The sequence below is a fragment of the Schistocerca americana genome, chromosome 4 (genome assembly GCF_021461395.2).
Source record: "Schistocerca americana isolate TAMUIC-IGC-003095 chromosome 4, iqSchAmer2.1, whole genome shotgun sequence".
Classification (NCBI taxonomy): Eukaryota; Metazoa; Arthropoda; class Insecta; order Orthoptera; family Acrididae; genus Schistocerca; species Schistocerca americana.
This window is the reverse complement of record NC_060122.1, coordinates 115,066,405-115,080,918: the sequence shown is the minus strand read 5'-3', so window position 1 is coordinate 115,080,918 and position 14,514 is coordinate 115,066,405. Positions and strand designations below refer to the sequence as shown.

Sequence of the window (14,514 nt, the reverse complement as noted above, 5' to 3'; positions counted from 1 at the left end):
CCACAAGAAACGCCAACAGCAGTTCCTCCCACGTTGCCTAACTGGCTGGAAGGCCGGTCCCAAAACATGGTCGCCAATTATCCCGCACACACATTCCAGCTGCAGTAATACTGATGATTCGCTGTCACCACACCGTGGGGGTTCTGCATACTATCCCACAGATTACCGTTATGAAAGTTGAAGATACCACTCTGTGTAAAGGTGGCCTCAACTATGACATTGATGGATGAAACAAATCCCCCAATAGTGGTTGCCTTGTGAAGAAATCAGTGAGAAAACTGCTCCCAACGTGGAAAATAACTGTCGCTAGTAAGCCTGCACATACCGTAGGAGATAACTGTTACTACCCTTGTCATGGAGAACGTTCCACATGGTTGTCTGGCTTACGCTGTGCTGGCAGGCAAACTGACTTGTACTGACACCAGAGACTGAGGAAAATTTGATTACTGACGTGGCGGTCGCCTTCCGTAGTGTTACTCTTCAGGTATGACATTCATTATTTCCTGCTTCCTGATACGACCCTGTCTCGGACAATGGGTGAAACACTTTTTGCAGCCAAACGCTTTGGTCGTTGTCGGCGGGGACAGGTCTCCTGATAGAACCTTGCTGCCCGCCGCCCACTGCCATTGGCCTTCCTGTAAGTAAACACCATGTCGCCAAGCTCTCGGAACCACTGCCTACCGCTTGGATCTGGAACCGTGCGGCTGCTACGGTGACAAGTGCGAATCCTGCCTCGGGCATGGATGTGTGTGTGAGGTTAGTTAGAACTACTTAAAGCTAAGGACGAGTTCTAGGGGACTGATGACAGATGTGAAGTCCCATAGTGCTCAGAGCCATTTGAACCACTGCCTACAACGCTGTATCACATCCACTACAAGGTGAGCACGAGAAGTTAGTCAATCGTACACATTACCAATATGGCATGAGAGGGCGCTAGGGTATAACGCATGAAAAACATTACAACCCTCTAGGAGGGAACCACGCTTACTGTAACTGTGGTTCAGTATGCACTGTATCATGTAGTTACAGTCTCTGTAACAAAATATGATTGAATAAATGGTCACTAGCATGGAACCCATGCATTTCCAGGCATAAGCTCATTCGACCTTTTTTGTTCCGTATCCTCTCATCGATCAACACGGTGAAAAAAATAACCCTGTATGTGGTGTGGTACCATATATTGGGTATGTAATGAAATGCAAAGTAAGTCTTTGTTTCTCTGGAACTATACACAGAAGGTTCGCAAAGGAAGTCTGTACAGATACTCTGGTGAAGTTCTATACAGAGTGTTTGAAACTTACCACTACAAACTTCTGTGACTCGTAGAGGGGAGTGAGCACATCTTGCATAGCAACCCTTGTCCAGAAACGTACTGTTTTGTTCTACGACCGTTCCAATCAAGATTAACTCATCCACTTCCACCTCAGGAATTGAATTAGGTGACGCACTACAGTTATTAGGTTGCATTTGAAAGGAAACATAACGAAACCTCCATGTATCAGTTAATACAAACGCATGTGCTTAACACTTAAACATTTTGTTTTGGAATAATGTAAACACCTAGAGCCCAGCGTACTGTATGAACAGAACAGTACTGATCCATTACAATAGTGCATGGATATGGTAACGTTGTTACAGACATAGTACCTACGAAGCATGTTCTGGTGCACACTTTCCATCCCACCTGGCCTCTGTTCAGTTTCTAGTGCAAGCCCAGAATTCGTACGGGCATATCTTCCTCTGCCTCTAAAGGAGTCTCATAAATTAAACTTGGCATAAAGTTCCAACCCTCGTATTATGTACCCACAAACTCCTAGGACTTGAGGAAAGGAGTAACAGGAATTTCCGAATATCCTGTACAATGAAATTCAAAGAAAGTTACTATTTCAGTGGAACTATACAATCAACCTTGGCAAAGGAAGTGCAGAGAGTTACGCTGCTCAACTACACTGTGATCAAAAGAATCCGGACACCCCCAGAAACATACGTTTTTCATATTAGGTGCACTGTGCTGCCACCTTCTGCCAGGCACTCCATATCAGCAACCGCAGTAGTCATTAGACATCGTGAAAGAGCAGAATGGGGCGCTTCGCGGAACTCACGGACTTCGAACGTAGTCAGGTGATTGGACCTAGGGATGTTTAAGAATGCGGAAATCTAGCGTACAGACGTATGACACAAGTGACACCCACTTTTTCCGATTTGATAGTGAAGTGGAAACGTGAAGGAATACGTACAGCACAAAAGCGTAGAGGCCAACTCCGTCTGTTGACTGACAGACTGCCGACAGCTGAAGAGGGTCGTAATGTGTAATAGGCAAACATCTATCCAGACCATCACACGGGAATTAAAAACTGCATCAGGATCCACTGCAAGTACTATGACAGTTAGGCGGGAGGTGAAAAAAACTTAGATTTCATGGTCGAGAGGCTGCTCATAAGCCACACATCACGAAATGCCAATCGACGCCTCGCTTGGTGTATGGAGCGTAAACACTGGACGATTTAATAGTGGAAAAACGTGTGGAGTGACGAATCACGGTACACGCTGTAGCGATCCGATGGCATGGTGTGAGTATGTTGAATGCCCGGTGAACGTCATCTGCCAGCGTGTGTAGTGCCAACAGTAAAATTCGGAGGCGGTGGCGTTAAGGTGTGGTCGTGTTTTTCATGGGCGGGGCTTGCACCCCTTGTTGATTTGCGTGACAATATCACAGCACAGGTCTACATTGATGGATTAAGCACCTTTCCACTGTTGCAATCGCCATCGCCGAATTGCTCTTCATCTGTCAACACGATCGAGCACCTGTTCGCAATGCACGGCCTGTGACGGAGTAGTTACACGACAACAACATCCCTGTAATGGACTGGCCTGCACAGAGTCCTGACCTGAATCCTATAGAACCTTTGGGATATTTTGATGTTTTGGAACGGCGACTTCGTGCCAGGCCTCACCGACCGACACCGGTGTCTTTCCTCAGTGCAGCACTCCGTGAAAAAATGGGCTGTCAATCCCCAAGAAACCTTCGAGCACCTGATTGAACGTATTCCTGCGAGAGTGGAAGCTGTCATCAAGGCTAAGGGTGGGCCAACACCATATTGAATTCCAGCATTACCGATGGCAGGCGCCACGGACATGTAAGTCATTTTCAGCCAAGTGTCCGGATACTTTTGATCACATAGTTTATCTGGACACTGATACTGCCCTATGGATGAGAATACTGGACCCTTTAGAAAACTCATAAAAAGAGAATAGGAGCACGTGTAATGAACTTTTATCCATTAAAGTATATACAGCCACTTTCCTAAAAAGAGTTATGAGATTCTGTCTGAATTGTATACGTAAAACATAGCCGACAGAATAAAACGATGTAGATCGAGAGGGATAGAGGCGTATGTCAGATGCAAGATAACTAAAACAATATAATCCAAAAGAAATTTCTTCAAGCGAACCTTTCGTTGGGCTTTCTAATCACGAAGGAAACGGGACGGACCGAAATACCAACACCTTATGTAAATGATGGAATTTTAAAGTTACCGTATCCTTGGACACCTCAGATTTCACCTTCCAGTTTTACTGGCACATTTGCATCGCATTGTAATATGTAACTTCAATCAATTAAATCAAAAGGACACTTTGCCGTTGGTTATAAAAATACCGTGAAAAAATAATCGTTCAGAAGCGTCTTGAGAGCGTCAGATTACCATGTGAGTAACACACGTTTTGCTCCTGTGAATACTCGCGTCGTGATCACGTGATCAGAGCGCGACAGGCAGGTGGAAGGACGCTGCGTAGCAGCCGGAAGACCACTCTGACGAAATTAAACGACCGTGAAAATAATGTGGTGGGTGCACGGGATATGCGAACATCGGCGAACATTCGAATAAACACACTTTCCCTTTATGAATTGGTGAAGTACGTAATGCGACAGACAAATTTGGTTCAGTCGGTACGAGCGCAGTGCGTCAGCAAGTGGTCTCTAGAACTCAGGTGTTCGATAATAGTAACTCAAAAACTTGAACGTAATTGTCGGCTCTTTATTCGTGGGTGAGCGACAGTGTTAAATTCGTCAAAAATTTATGGTGACGTCATCGCGATGTGTGTGACGCACTGACCGCTATTATACACATGAAACAGTGCACTAGATATAACTAACTTACAAAAAGTAGCTACAAAATTCAAAACGAAAAACGAAATTCTTCGGAAACTTGTTTGCAACTTATGAGGTGACAAAAGTCGCGGTAGCATCGGCCTAAAAGGGAATTTCATTGCCGGAGCTGTCATTTCTACACAGGTGATTCATGTGAAAAGGTGCCCGGCGTGGTTTGGAGACGCACGACGGCCATTAACAGACTTTTGACACTGATGATGATGATGATGATATCCACAAAGACTGCTCCAGACTGAACGCTGAAATGCATAATCATAGTCCCCCTTATAAAATTCCTCCATGATCCCCTTTCAGTGCTAACATTGGTGCCTCTTCTGATGTTAAACCTATTACTTCAAAATCATTCTTAACCGAATCCAGGTACCTTCTCCTTGGTCTGCCCCTACTCCTCCTACCCTCTACTGCTGACCCCATGAGTCTCTTGGGTAACCTTGCTTCTCCCATGCGTGTAACATGACCCCACCATCTAAGCTTTTTTTTTGTTTTAGGGCGCAAAACTGCTATGGACATTAGCGCCCGGTCCGTGACTTAGGAAACAACAAAAAACCGAAAATGGAAACCAGCAGCAATGGAAACGAAACTCAAAAAATTGAGGAAACTAAAAGCAGAAGGAAGGCTTAAAAATCCACTACAGAAAGGGGTTGGTTGTCCCCAAAAAACGCTTCAAATGACTGACGTCATTTCACTGGCTCTAATAAACTCGAGAACGCGATCGGCCGAGCGCGTGTCATCTGCTAAAATTGACGATGTATCAGGCGACAGCTGTAGAAGGGCGCGTAACGGAGTAAAATAGGGGCACTCAATTAAAAGGTGTCTTACCGTCCACAGCTGAGAGCAGTGGGGACAGAGTGGGGGAGGATTGCCGCTTAAAATATGTCTATGGCTAAAACGACAGTGCCCTATCCGGAGTCGAATTAAAATTACCTCCTCCCGACGACGCGTTCGGGAGGAAGAGGTCCAAGCACAAGGAAGAGCTTTCACGTCCCGCAATGTATTATTGGGAAGTGTCGACCAATGTGCGTGCCATAAAAGAGTAACACGACGACATAAAACACTCCGTAGATCGGCGAAGGGAATCGATTGAATGGCTGGCCGAAGAAGAGAGACTGCAGCCTTGGCCGCCATATCGGCCGCCTCATTTCCACATATACCAACGTGTCCCGGGAGCCAGAGGAACGCCACCGAGACGCCCCCCAGGTGGAGCAAGCGCAGACAGTCCTGAATCCGATGGACTAGAGGGTGGACAGGGTACAGAGCTTGGAGACTGAGGAGAGAGCTGAGAGAATCTGAACAGATAACGTACTGTATCCGCTGATGGCGGCGGATGTAGTGCACAGCCTGGAGAACAGCGTAAAGCTCCGCAGTATAAACCGAACACTGGCCGGGAAGCCGAAATCGTTTTGGGGTGTCACCAACAATATAGGCACTCCCTACACTGTACGATGTTATCGAGCCATCAATGTAAATAAATGTGGCTTCCTTCATTTGTGCACATAGAGCAGCAAATGCAGGACGATACACAAGTGAAGGGGTACCATCCTTGGGAAATTGACAAAGGTCATGGAGCAGGCAGATACGGGGACGGAGCCAAGGCGGTGCTGTACCCCAAGTTGTCAAGAAGGTTTTAGGAAAGCGGAAGGAGAGAGAATGGAGCAGTTGACGGAAGTGGATTCCCGGTGGTAGTAGGGAGGAAGGGCGGCCTGCATACCCTAAATCCAAGGAGGCGTCGAAAAAATGTCATGGGCTGGATTAGCAGGCATGGAAGACAGATGGCTAGCATAACGACTCGGGACAGCTCGCCGATAGGACAGCGGAGGTTCAGCAGTCTCAGCATAAAGGCTTTCCACAGGGCTGGTGTAAAAAGCTCCAGACACTAGACGTAATCCACGGTGGTGGATAGAGTCGAGACGACGAAGAATAGACGGCCGAGCAGAGGAGTAGACTATGCTTCCGTAGTCCAATTTCGAGCGCACTAAGGCGCGATAGAGGCGGAGAAGGACCACTCGGTCCGCTCCCCAGGAGGTACCATTCAGGACACGGAGGGTATTGAGGGATCGCAGACAGCGAGCCGAAAGATAGGAAACGTGGGAGGACCAGCACAGTTTTCTGTCAAACATAAGACCCAAGACTTTAGCGACGTCCGAAAACGGAAGGTTGACAGGTCCTAGATGTAAGGAGGGCGGAAGAAACTCCGTACGACGCCAAAAATTAACACAAACGGTCTTACTGGGAGAAAAGCGGAAGCCTGTTTCGATGCTCCCAAAGTGGAGGCGATCGAGACATCCTTGAAGACGTCGTTCAAGCTGTTGAGAGCTGTAGTAGACCGCCAAATCGTCCACAAAGAGGGAGCCCGAGGCATCAGTAAGGAGACAATTCATAATTTGATTTATGGCAATGGCAAACAGTACAACACTTAGCACGGAGCCCTGGGGTACCCCGTTTTCTTGGGAGAAAGTACGGGAGAGAGTAGTGTTCACCCGCACTTTAAATGTGCGCTCCGCCATAAATTCGCTAAGAAAAAGGGGCAGCCGACCTCGAAAGCCCCAAGAGAACAGTGTGCGGAGGATGCCTGTCCGCCAACAGGTATCGTATGCTCTCTCCAGATCAAAAACTATTGCTACTGTTTGGCGTTTCCGGAGAAAATTGTTCATGATATAAGTGGAGAAAGAAACAAAATGGTGAACTGCAGAACGATGCTTTCGGAAACCGTACTGGGCAGGTGTTAAAACACTGCGGGACTCCAGCCACCAAGCTAACCGGCAATTCACCGTACGCTCCAAAACCTTACAGACACTACTCGTGAGAGAAATGGGGCGATAGCTAGAGGGGAGATGTTTGTCCTTTCCAGGTTTCGGAACAGGCACGGCGATAGCTTCCTGCCATCGTGTGGGAAAAGTACTGTCGGTCCAAATTCGATTATAAATGCGAAGGAGGTAACGCAGACTATGGGTTGACAAATGCAGCAACATTTGGATGTGGACACCATCCGGTCCTGGGGCGGAGGAGCGAGAAGGAGAGTGCATGTTGGAGGTCCCGCATGGAGAAAACAGTATTATAGCTTTCGCGATTTTGAGAGGAGAAAGCAAGAGGTCGCACTTCCGCTGCACGTTTCTTCGGGAGAAACGCTGGCGGGTAATTTAAAGAGCTCGAAATCTCAGCAAAGTGCTGACCCAATGAGTTAGAAATTGCGACGGGGTCCACTAAGGTATCATGTGCGACAGTGAGCCTAGAGACCGGGGAGAAACTAGGTGCGCCTGATAACCGTCGAAGCCGACTCCAAACTTCCGAAAAGGGAGTGAAGCTGTTAAATAAGCTAATAAAGAATTTCCATCTTGCCTTCTTGCTATCGCGGATGACGCGACGGCATCGCCCACGGAACTGCTTATAGCTGATACAGTTGGCCAAAGTAGGATGGTGTCTGAAAACGCGAAGAGCACGTCGCCGCTCACGTAGCGTCACGGCATGCCTCGTTCCACCAAAGAACTTGGGGCCCCGGGGCAATTCGGAGGTGCGTGGTATTGAACGTTCCGCAGTTGTAAGAATAACGTCGGTAATGTGTGTGACCTCATCGTCGACGCTAGGAAAGTGACGGTCATCGATTGTCGCTAGAGACGAAAAAAGTGTCCAATCGGCTTGGGCAAACTTCCAGCGTCGCGGGCGCATATATGGCAGTTGAGGCTGCAGTCTAAGGACGCATGGAAAGTGGTCACTCGAGAGTGTATCATCAAGGGGCGAACCATTCGAAGCGCCGAGCTAGCGGAACAGTACCGACCGAAAGGTCCAAATGAGATAAATTTGTCGTGGAGGCAGACAAAAATGTAGGGTCCCCAGTGTTGAGGCAAACAAGATCCGCTTGGTGGAAGACTTCTAGCAATAGTGAGCCACACGGACAAGGATGTGGAGATCCCCTAAGCGGGTGGTGGGCATTGAAGTCCCCAACCAGCAAATAGGGGGTGGAAGCTGACCAAGAAAATGAAGGAGATCAGCTCGTTCCATTGGTGTGGACGATGCAATGTATACAGTACAAAAAGAGGTGCATCGAGAAAGGGGAAGACGGACAGCAACAGCTTGGAAGGATGTGTTTAAGGGGATTGGGTGATAATGGAGAGTATCATGGAGAAGAATCATGAGTCCTCCATGGGCTAGAGTGCCTTCAACAGAGGGGAGATCAAGTCAGACAGACTGAAAATGGGGGAGAACATAGCGGTCATGGGGACGCAGCTTTGTTTCCTGAAGACAGAAGATGACCGGTGAGTAGGATCGTAAGAGGATCGACAATTCATCCCGATTGGCTCGAATGCCGCGGATATTCCAGTGGATAATGGACACAGGGTGAACAGAAAATGGAGGAATGTGACCAAGGTTGCTGTCAACACAACGACTGCTCAGATCTTGCGACCGACAGCTTGGAATAGCATTCAGCCGAAGGCAGAAGATCCTGATCCATAGGTTGGTCAGGAGCAGCTCCTGCCACCAGCGATCGGCCGGTTGATCGGCCGCCAGCAGTGCGCCTCGACGACACAGAAGACGGCCGAGGGCAATTTCCGCCAGGTGGGACACGCCTTGGCGGAGAACGAGATGAACTGGGTTTCGTATTAGCCTTCTTGGAAATATGATGTTTAGATGAAGGAGGAAACGATGGTTGTGAAGTTGGGGTACGTAAAAATTCTTCACGAGTATGTTTTTTTCGAAGTCTTGGTGTGTGACTTTTGGGCTCGAGATTTAGCAGAACCCGATGAAGGGTGAGCCAGAGAGTGGGCAGGCGAAAGTGGTGAGATTGAACGGGCGATCTTTGCGCTGGCCGATCTAACGACCGTGGCACTAAATGTGAGGTCGCAAGTCTGCGTGGCCGCCTCCTTTGTTCGCCGAGGAGAACCAAGGACAGTGCTGTAATTTCCTGTCTGAGACGCAGTGGGCTTTCGACTGGCGAATAATATTCGAGCAGCAAAGGTCGACACCTTTTCATTCACTCTGATTTCCTGAATGAACTTTTCGTCTTTGCCCCATTTTTAATCTCGAGAGGAAGCAGCGTGGTCACCCAAACAGTTGATGCAACGAGGCGATGGAGGTGGACAAGCACCCTCATGGGCATCCTTGCCAGACGTATTATGTTTGACCGGATTGGAACAGGACTGACTGGTATGATTGAACCGCTGACACCGATAGCAACGCGTAGGGTTTGGGATGCAAGTGCGAATGGAAATTATCTCATAGCCCGCTTTGATTTTCGATGGGAGTTGAACTCTGTCAAAAGTCAAGAAGACAGTACGGGTTGGAACGATGTTCGTGTCAACCCTTCTCATGACTATGAACAGCCGTTACGCCCTGGTCAGACAGGTAGTGCTGAATTTCTTCGTCAGACAATCCATCGAGGGAGCGTGTATAAACGAGTCCACGTGAGGAATTTAAAGTGTGGTGCGCTTCCAGCCGGACAGGGAAGGTGTGTAGCAGTGACGTACGCAGCAATTTTTGTGCCTGGAGGGCACTGACTGTTTCTAACAACAGGGTGCCATTCCGTAATCTGGAACAAGACTTTACAGGACCTGCAATTGCGTCTACACCTTTCTGAATAATGAAAGGGTTGACCGTGGAGAAGTCGTGACCTTCGTCAGACCGAGAAACAACAAGGACCTGTGGCAACGATGGAAGAACTGTCTGTGGCTGAGACTCAGTGAACTTACGCTTGTGAGCAGACATAGTGGAAGGTGAGGAAACCATTGCGGAAGAATCCCCCATGATTACCGGCGTCTCCGATGGCGCGCTCCTCCCTTGTGGTGGCCCTCTGAGGGCACTCCCACCTTCGGTGATTGTTCACACCTCAGGTCACACCTCCCTACAAACGGACGGAGGGACCAATCGGCACTTTCGGAAGGTATCAGCTCGGGTAATCACCCCTCCCTGGGCCTGGCCGTTACCAGGTGGTACGTACGTGTCCTACCTGTCTGCCTGGGGCGGGGAATTACGCGTTACCCCGTCACCGGCTATGCACAAAAATGCGTGGGTCAGCCTTCAGACACGCACAGGGAGGAAGAAAGAGAAAGGGAAAAACAAAGAAAGGGAAAGGAAAGAGGAGAGGTCTCTAACGCCGCAGCGGAAAAAAGGTAAAGAGAAGAGGTAAGGAAAAGAAGGACAAAGGAAGGATGAAGACATACGAGCAGAGAAGGCGAAGAATGCGGTACATTTACGAGCGTCCGTCTCCGGACGTAGGCACAAACCATACTCCCAGAGGGGGAGAAAGGGAAGGAAAGAGTCAGAGGTGAGGGGAGGGGGGGGGGTGAAGATGGTGGATAGGGAAGGATGTGGAAAAGGAAGGTATGCAGCCCGGAAAGGAAGGAGGGCCACATTAGCTCGGGGTCCCGTGCTCGCTACACACGTATCCACGAAAGAGTTGTGGACCCCCTGGGGGAGTTTGAAGGTACTGGCAGGTGAAGTGGAGAAAGTCTGTTGACAAGTGCTGTGAGTACTTCTTCCACTATAGTTCAATTCTTTTATCTTGGCGGTTCGCGCATGCCCGCCCAGACGCGAGAGATTGTGAGATTGCTGCGTTGCCAGTTGTACATGCCAAGAGCAGCAGTGCCATAGTATAGTTTGCGAAATTACATTTAGTGGGGAGCGCGCAGTTTATGAAATAAAGCCACCATGGCCGCATTAACCCTTTCGCTGCTACAGATACGTGCTCCCCACAAACACATGTTTCGACTGCTTTGTCACACATTATCATTCGATTTCACAAAAACTATTTGGCACAAAAAATTGATTTTTACACATCATCTTGACTGATACCTTCCCCCCCCCATAAATGACAATTTTGTTCCGATGTTCAACGCAGTTATTGTGCAGCATTAGATGTAGTAAACCATTGCAAACTCTTCAGAATGTCGTGCAGAGGTGAAAGTCCATAGTGTGTACTTTCCGTATGGTCGATTTTAGTTCCTACTAGAAATTTCAAGAAGTGAGACACTTCGATATTGTTTTTAAATAAAGAAAATATTGAGCACTGAACGAGGCTTGAACTCGGAACCCTTCACTTAGCAGCCATACCCTTTAACCATTACACTAACGCAGCTCGTCATTTAACAGACTCCCAGAGGACTTTAAAATGTCACGCAAAATACTGACATCACTGTTGGTATGACTATGAATTACTCACGTTTCGTCGAAGTACAATAGGAAATAAAGAACAGCGGTAATTGTTTATTGCGAAAAAGCGGTTAGTGAGAATGATAGAAACACCTTTCCTTGTTATCGCCTGAATTAGTAGGCTTATTGTGTGTGAACGTTTCTAAAATTGAAGACACTCGTCTGTGCTCTGCACTGCAGACGAGCTCTGCTAACGTCGTTCTCTGTTCATTGGCTGACTAGGTTCGTTCTGCGCATCTGACGTCACAAAACACAAACTCGGTCGCCGTCGTGAATGACACGCACTTTAGTGTACTGATGTATCCTGTGGAGATTCGGAAGGAGAATGCTAAGGATGCGAAAGATTCTCCTGTTGCCAAGAACCTGAAAATAAGAGAACCCATTAAGCTACTATTTTGAATAGACTTGGGTACCATGTGATACTAGTGAAATGTGCAAGAACAGACGGAACATTTTTGGGAGTTACGTGGAGAAATAGAAGAAAAATAAAGCTTGGAAAAGGACCAGTTTTTTGCTAATGTGGTGTTGGGGGTAATAATTTAAGCCTGTGGTTGATAATTTTGTTAAGATGACCATGCACAGGTGTAATGAAATGCATAACAGTGTTTGCTGAAATAATTTCATTCATACCAATTCAGTCGGTTTTGTGGTGCACCATGAAAATTAGCTCAGGTCATATGAACGAAGGTAAATGTTGTGATGATCCTTGTAGATTCATCTGTCTCATGTATGATATAGATGACATGTGTGATAAGTAAAAGAGTATTGTTTTCCATATTCCCTGGATTACGGTTTATGACCGAATCTGATGAATTTACGTAAACGTTAATATTATAGGACACATTCTCATGCACTTCCTTACAACTTTTACACAATACAGTTTACATCACTGGGACTGATTTCAATCATTTCATTCAACTGAGAGAGCAAAATATTGCAGACATATCTGGAACAACGTCTCTCTTGTTATAGCTCGTCAAATGTATCAACAAGACAATACGAAAGTAATACAAGCTGCATCAAAAGTTTCAGATGAACAAACAAATTGTTCTGATCCCAGCGCCGCAAATGTACATAAGATAATAAAACTACACGTACCTTAGTGCAGCTGAAAAACTCGCAGTGATGCGGACAGGTTTCTTGACCCGGTTGCACGATTTTCTCTGTATGTAACTTTTTATAAGTTCCAAAACATGAGCAAACTGGCTGACAATCTGACAATGTCTGAATTTCGTATCGTCATTTAAAAGGTGCCTGTTAATCAAAATGTTGTAACAGCCTTCATCGCCACGTGTCGCAAAGAGACAATGAACCTTTTTCGTTTTGTTGTGGAGCCACGACAACGTAACTGTGTCATCGTTTTCTTCTTGCTGTAAAATATCTAAGTACTTTAAAGTGAAATCGAATGTGGCTCTATTTCTCTCCATCATGTCAATGACAGACAGCAGTTTGGGAAACACGCGCCGCTACTAACAAGTGAAGGTCAAATACAGCTGAGCGACAGATGGCATTCCCATCCGTACTTATCGCATGATGTACTGTGAAGCGACAACGCGATACTCACGGGGAAGTAATACTCAAAAACCCAGTGTCGCTATGATTTACCTACTACATCATATAAAAAATATAATTGATGGCAAGGCGATCTTAAACTAATTTGAACGTTTTTTCGCTCTGTTGAAACACTTAAATTTTTGACATTTGCTGGTTTTGTTAGGATGTCCATTTCTACTTGGGTATCCTCGTCCAGATTCAGAAGAAAATACTAGAGGTGAGTATATTTTCTTCTCATTCTTGGGAAGAGGATAAATTATTGAAGGCAACACGTCTTTACTTTTAAGAAACCTACATTTCGTGGCATTTTAAATGAAATTGTCAAGAGCATATGGAGAAATACATGACACAAAATGGTTTCATTAGGTCCAAATGTGTCAGCGAAACAAAACAAACGCATTCTCTATCGTGTGATGACCACATGATTCACGTTGCGCGTTGACAGAACTGGCGGCTAGTCGCGACGCACCCGGAGATACATGAGCCCAAATCTCGGAAACGGAGATCGATATCATTCTGATCTCAACTTTAAAAATAATTTCGATATGTTAGGTCATACATCGTTTCCGATGAAAAGAAGCTAACGTGAACCACACACAAAGTAGCCAGCGACCACATTTTTCACTCTACACAATTCAAATTTTATGCAGTAGGTTACTTGTAAATCAAGTATCGGAATAACTGAAGAATATCTAAAAAAATGGACACCTCAATATCAAACTGTGATGTGAAACTAAGATACGCAAACATCAATTTTTTGTGCCTTTTACTTTCCTCACAATCGATAGGGAAGTAATATACAGCGGAAAAAAAACCAATACCTGAAGAGATACTTTTCAATTTTCTAAAGTAAAAGGAGAATCTGTATCGGAAAACTAACTCTGGGAGCCGATGTAACTTTGTTCCATTAACATATAGAATTTTTTTACAGCAAGAAAATTGGTCGGCGGCGGATTCAAATACATAAGAAAAGTAAGAATTCCAGAGCTTGGGAAACAGCGACGACTCCTGTCGTGTTGCGGCCGTGTCGCCGTCTGCCAGGGTGGGAAAAGTGGAGGGGGCAGCGTCGTTGTCGCAGCCAACTGTCGTGTCTTGCACAACGTAGCTTAAAGCTACGACAGGCGGACGGGCGTCTTGGCATACGGTATATAGAGTGGCCGACGCATACCGATTTATACCTGAAAGCACAGAGTTTCCATCATCCTGCACAGAAGAGAGCAGTTTTGAACAGATTGGTCCTCGTCAGAAACAGTTTTTGATCTATATACCACTTAAGGTCCGAGATTAACCATCTGAAGTATGTGTTCAGAAAGAATGGCTATGGTGCACGCAGTATAAAGACGGCGTTCTCCAAAAGAAGGAAACGTAAAAATGCTGCACTCTCTCAGGATGAAACACCGATTGCGGTTCTTCCTTTTTGTGGCGCTATTTCCAGCAAAATAGGAAGAGTCCTGCGTAGACGGGGTATAAGACCGATTTTTCATCCTCCTAAGAAAATTAAGATGATGCGCCCTGTTAAGGACAATCTCGGCCTCAGGGTAACTGTGAGAGTGGAAGCAATTATATAGGTCATACCGCTATGCAGAGCACCAACGCCATACTAAAAATAGAGAGCTGGAGAAATCGGCAATTGCTGAGCACAGCCTCAT

The 14,514-nt window shown here is 46.5% G+C and overlaps 1 protein-coding gene across 1 annotated transcript in view; it reads left to right on the top strand.

Annotated features, from left to right (window-relative positions):
- Positions 1 to 14,514, top strand: part of LOC124614049 — a 92,995-nt gene that overhangs the window by 39,533 nt on the left and 38,948 nt on the right. The window lies entirely within an intron of this gene.